Here is a 6,348-nt window from a genome sequence, read left to right as displayed (position 1 = left end):
ACCTGAGCAAGAGTTTCACTAAAGTAGGAGAGAAGTAATCCTTGTCCTAAGAATTCCCTAAATTTAAGAATACCAAGAGAATACTGCTCCAATAGCTGAAGAACAACCAACCCGAAGGACAGTTAGGGAAGTGGTAGTTCCACTTTCAATGAACATGACTTCCCTAATTCAAAGACCGGTAGCTGGGGGGAATTTTGAGTTGAAACACAATATGGTGTTGCTTCTTATCAGCAGTGGACAGTTTGCAGGGCTATCAAATAAGGATCTACAAGTCCACTTGCAGAATTTCATTGAGCTTATTGATATATTCACTCCGACTGGGGTGACTCCAGATTATATGAGGTTGATACTATTTCCCCATTCACTTTTGGGGGAAGAGAAAAGATGGTTGAATGTAGAGTCGGACAATTCAATCACATCATAGGATAACTTAGCCAAAAAGCTCCTCATCAAAGTTTTTCCATCAGGCAAGACTGCGAGACTTCGCAGTGAGATAGTAAGCTTCAAACAAAAGCCTGATGAAAACCTCTATCATGCTTGGGAACGCTTCAAGGCTTTTCTTCGAGATTGTCCACATCACCAATAGTCGAATGAGGTACTTTTTTAAACTTTTGTAGAAGCTCTTAATCGCAATACGAAGATTTTATTAGATTCATCCGTAGGTGGTCAAGCGCTGGAATTGACTTACGCATAGCACAAGGAAATCTAGATTGGCATTTAGATTCTATAAGTTCCATAAAAAGAATTGTGAGTGTATTGGAGGTGGACCAATTCACAGCTTCATTAGCATAGGTTCTGCACTACAGAATTTTATTAACACATAATTCAGCAGCGTAAAGTTGGGAGCAGCACAACCTGTAACCATAGTCAATGTCATCCAACAAGTTGCAGGTTGGTGTAAGGTATGTGGAAATAGTGGTCATACAGTAGCCATGTGTGCTTCGAATTTATAATCTGTGATATCTATAGGTAATGCTCAAAGGCCAAATTATGGTAATGTCAACAACATGAAGTGGCAGACTCAGCCATCAAATTAGCTATGGATTGCCCCACAGCCGTAGGCCTAATAAAATTAGTTAATGAGCAACATGGAAGAGATAAGAAAGTAACTCTTAGCAGGTTAATACAAATTATTTATGAATCTAAAAAGTCAAAAGGTAGAATTACAAAATAAACAAATGGCCATAAGAAGTTTAGAGTTGCAAGTGGACCAATTTTCACAGGTACTGAATACAAGACCACAAGGTAAGCTGCCAGCAGATATAAAAAATCCAAAGAAGGTTATGGAAATCACCTTAAGAAGTGGTAAAGAGCTTCAGAGAGAACCTCCAAAGGCAACAAATGAGGTTGATGCTGATATGGTGACCAAACAGGTTCCTAAAGAAGTTGCTGAAAAATCAAGGAAGTTTGAGTACTTGAGATCAAAATTTGCTAAACCAGAGAAGAAGAAGACACTGTTGTTGCCCTTCTCTCAAAGGCAAATAAAAGCAAAAAAGGATGCTCTATTCAAATAGTTATTTGATACAATCAAAGAGCTTTCTATTAATTTACTTCATTTAGATATTTTGCAGAGTATGCCAAAATATGCAAAATATTTGAGGGATATGGTAACAAAAGAGATGAAATTGTAGGATGTGGGAGCAATAACACTAACTGAAGAGTGTAGTTCAGTGATGACACAGAAAATCTCCAAGGAATTAAGAAATTAGGGAAAGTTTGCTATCCCTATTCAAATTAGGAGCACAGTGGTTCATGCACTGAGTGACTTAGGGACAAGAATAAATTTGATGCCTTTTTCATTATTTAAAACATTGGGCTTGGGGGAGCCTAAATCGACACCCTTGGTTATGCAGCTCGCAGACAGATCCATTACATATTCGGAAGGTGTAATAGAGGATATCCTCATAAAGGTTGGCAAATTCATTATACCTACTAATTTTTTTATTCTTGATTTTGAGGTTGATGAGTAGGTACCAATCATCTTGGGGCATCCATTCTTAGCAATCGGAGGGGCCTCAATTGATGTTAGAGAAGAAACTCTCAAGATGAGAGTAGATGATGAAGAGGTGGTATTTAAAGTTTACAAAGAACCCTTTGAATATCCCAAATATAAAAATTTATGCATGATCAATGTGATTGAAAGGGATGAGTGTGGGGTGCTTAAGCTACTAAAGACCTTTTTTGAACACCTGATTGAGCGGCCTAAGATGAAACCACCAATTCCAAACATGTTAAAAGGTAAAAGAGGTATGAAATGAATGAAAAATAGCCCCCAAAAGGGAGTAAAAGGGTGAAAGAATATGGTTGAGTTGATATGGGTTATGCCGTGACACTAAATTAGGTGCTGCTTGGGAGACAATCTAAGTTAATTAGGTATGCTTTCATTTTAGTTTTTAGATTTTATTTCTAGTAGTTTTTGTTTTTGGTTTAGTGACAAGTTAATGGGAAGCCTGAGTACCATAAACTTGATCTTAAAGTATGGAAAAGAATGAGTGTGGGGTCCCTTAGATCTTCTTTATGTGGAGATGCTACTAGCTAGACCTAGAGGCCTCAGGGAGTATTTCTATCTCTTAGCTTTAAATTCACTTTGGGGACAAAATAGATTTTTAAGTGTGAATTGGGGAAAATTCACAAAATTTTGACTCAATTTAAAAAGTTTTAGGTTAGGAATAAGTGAGATATTCTTATTCGTGCTATTTTTTATTACATGATGTAAGTGGTTTTGTTTGTAAAAGCATATTGATGGAGTGAATTGCTACTTTTCGGACTCTTAGGCTCATGTTTATGACTCTTGTGCTTGTTGGCTTAATTTTGAATTTGTGCTATTGTTTGATTGGGAGTCTATGATGATTCTATTGAGTTGAGCATGTGTCATGTGTCATGTGAGATTTTTGTATATTCTATGTTGCATCTGATGTCTAAAACTTGCCCGGTGTGTGTGTGAAGCGAAATAAAGAATGTGGGTTTAGGAGATGACATAGACATTTATTTGATAGCCTTGCTGAATACCTTCTATCTGTCCTACCCATTATGCATTATCCTAGTTAAACCCCATTGAGCCTTTAGCCTTATCTTTTGTAGCTATATATGTAGCCCAATCTCCTTCTTTGATAAACCATAATTTGATCCAAAAAGCTCCTAAGTGCTTTAACGAAAAAAATTAATTAAGGAGTTGAGAAATTGAATAAAAAGGTTGATGCCACAAGCTAATATTTATTGGTGTATAATTGATGTGTGCTGGATGGTTGTGATATAATTTGTGCTAAAAATATTACATGATTGTGAATAAAGAGAAAAATTAATTCTTGTGGTAGTAAACTATGTGTCCACCAAGTGTTTGTGAAAATGCTTAAAGGAGATGGGACAAAAACAAAAGGTATGAATGAATGAAAAAGTTTAATTTGGTTGTTGGAGATTGGTTTTAAATGTTTAATGTACTGTATTAAAGCTCTTAGAGAGGTTAGTCACTATCCTCAAATAGCTTATGCCCATCCCTTAGCCTACACTACAACCCAAAAATAGCCTTATTGATCCTAAGCTTTACATTTGACTATTAGTGGAGCATTACACTAAGGGAAAGCCTATGGTTCATTGTTTCTAACTTGTGAATTCTTTGTAAGAGTGAGCGTAATTTGATTCTTGTACCCATTGCGTCATAAATTACATTATTGTGAGTGTTTATAGGTAACTCTCTTGTTATGAGGGCACATGTTTGACGAATGAGGGTGATTTGTATGATGTCTTTGATTGAATGATATACAAGAGTTTGCCACTAAGGTGAGTCAATTCTTGAGGCTAGGATGTTTTGGAGTAGTGTTCTTGAACTTTCAATTGTGTAAATAACGTGCTTTGTATAGGAACTTACATTTCGTGTAGTCATTATAGTACTAGCTTGAGTGTCTATATTTTAGTAGAAGTGTAGCGGCACCTCAGATTTTTATGCTTAGAATAAAGAGTTGTTCGAGGACTAACACAAGTGTGGGGTGTTGATCTGAGGTGATTTTATGCACTTTGGTATCATTATTCTAGCTTATTTCGCCTTATTTTGAGAGCAATTAGTGTTTTTAACGTGTTATATAAATAAGCATTTAGTTTTCCAAATATGTATTTACAATGTCCAATGTATTTTTCAAATAAGTTTGTGCTTAATTGAGTCATTTAGAGTTTAACCCGGAAAACTAGTTTTACTGGCTTGAGCTAGGTGTGTGTAGTTCGCTTCTTTGGATTCTAATATGTTTAATTTGTTTCAAATGTTTTAAATGTGTAATTATGAGTGGAATAACTTGTTTTTAATAGGCAAAGTTTAATTTGATTAATTCAAGAGTCGAAATAATAAGTGGAAGATCATTACGAATTTGCCTTATCTTAGCTTGTATTTTGATTCATCGTTGCGAATATTGTATTGTTTTGATCTTTAATATATTGTGTGTGATATTGCTGGAGACTTTGTGAGCTGAATACGATTATATATTGATTATTTAAAGGCCAAAAATTCATGTTTCCGCACGATATACATGTGTCGCATGGTCCATTTCAGTTCCCCCGTGCCTTATAAAAATTGTGAGATGCAAATTCTAGTGGAGGCATGTGATATGTGTGCGATGCACCCTCCATTTCGGTGCACTACTGCGTGCGTCGCATGCTAGTTAGGCATGCGATTCCACCATCCAATTCATAAACAACTTCCATACCTGGTTTGGGATTGCTTATTTATTAAACAAAACAATACACATAATTGGCTGGTAGGGAATCTAATAGTGGGTATATTTTGGAATGCGTGCAATTTTTCAAATTTGACACAAATTATGAATATGTGGTTATAAATAAATTGCACACAACTGGATGCTAGGGAGAATTTTTCAACAAATTCAGTAGACAAGACCTGGACACAGAATTCGGCAGCTGTTATTTCTTCTATTTAGGTTTTTATTATTTTATGTAGCTTTTAATTTTCATATCATGTATTAGATTAATTAGATCGTGATTATGAATATTATCAGCTAAAAATCTTCTTTTCGGGGTTGAAGCTAAGGGCATGAGTACTATTATTTTGGATTAATTTTGATTAATTTTGCTTATTATATTTGATTGTTTGTTTATTCTTAATTTAATTATTTTATGGATTGATCCCTCGTAAAATACATATATTGTCGACCTTTTAATCTCGGAAGAGGGAATAGGGAGATAGAACATGGGAATAGACAAAATTTGGATTTTTATTATTTTATAAAATAAAGAATTAAACTTATCACCCAGGACAAGGATGATCTTAGATGCCTTACATGATTCAAACATAGGATGATAGGGTTAATTAACATAATTGGATTATTACATCCTCGCTTCGCAATGTAGTTGTAATGTCCATATTAGGTAAAATATTAGAGGTTGGGAAACAATGATCATGCAATTAACCCAACGAATCAACAACCAAGATAAGCAAATTGATATATGAAATTCAATAACATAGTATGATTGTTCGAAGTGCTTTAACCCTGGGCTTTCTCCTATTGATTGTTCTAAGTACTTTTATTTACGTATTATTACTTTAGTTTTAATTATCAATTTCCAAACTCTCTTTTGGGTACTCTTTCATTGAATTAATCTAAATTGTAAACTGAAATCAAATCGTCGCCAAATCATATCTTTGTGGGATCGATAACTTGGCTTTCTTGAACGCCTCTATATTACTTGGAAGGCCACGTACACTTACGTGTTCGGTGTCAAGTGTTTGGTGCCTTTTTTGGGGACTTGTATTTTCGCAATTGTTTATATTATTTTTACTTTTAGATTTATTTGGTGTCTTTACGCTTGGTCTTGGTTTTGTTATTTTGAAAAATAAGTTTTTAAGTTGATAAGCTGACAAGGGATTAGGATTTGGTAGAACCAAACTCCGAACCCAGGCAAGACTTTCACCAACGTTAGAGAGAAGTAATACTTCTCCCTAGAATTCCTTAAATCCAAGATGACAAACAGAATACTGCTCCAATGGCTGAAGAACAACCAGCCCAATGGACAGTTAGGGAAGTGGTAGTCCCACTCACAATGAACTTGACTTCCCCAATCTAAAGACCAGCAGCTGGGAGGTATTTTGAGTTAAAATACAATATGATGTTGGTTTTTATCAGCAATGGATAGTTTGTAGGGCTTTCACACGATTATCCACAAGTCCACTTGCAGACTTTCATAGAGCTTATTGATATATTCACTCCGACTGGGGTGACTTCAGATTATGTGTCCTTTAGGGAAGTGAAAAAGTGGTTGAATGTGGAGTCGGACAATTTAATAACATCATGGGATGACTTAGCCAAAAAGTTCCTCATTAGATTTTTTCCATTAGGCAAGACTGGG

General features: G+C 35.3%; 1 non-coding gene across 1 annotated transcript; it reads right to left on the bottom strand.

The window, feature by feature from the left end:
• Positions 1-478: 478 nt before the first annotated feature.
• Positions 479-585, bottom strand: LOC124897342. Its single transcript, XR_007054064.1, has one exon. It is a non-coding gene; the product is annotated as a small nucleolar RNA R71 (small nucleolar RNA).
• Positions 586-6,348: the final 5,763 nt, after the last annotated feature.

Source organism: Capsicum annuum, chromosome 3 (genome assembly GCF_002878395.1).
Source record: "Capsicum annuum cultivar UCD-10X-F1 chromosome 3, UCD10Xv1.1, whole genome shotgun sequence".
Taxonomy (NCBI): Eukaryota; Viridiplantae; Streptophyta; class Magnoliopsida; order Solanales; family Solanaceae; genus Capsicum; species Capsicum annuum.
The sequence above is the reverse complement of the archived record's forward strand: the minus strand, read 5'-3'. Positions and strand labels throughout refer to the sequence as shown.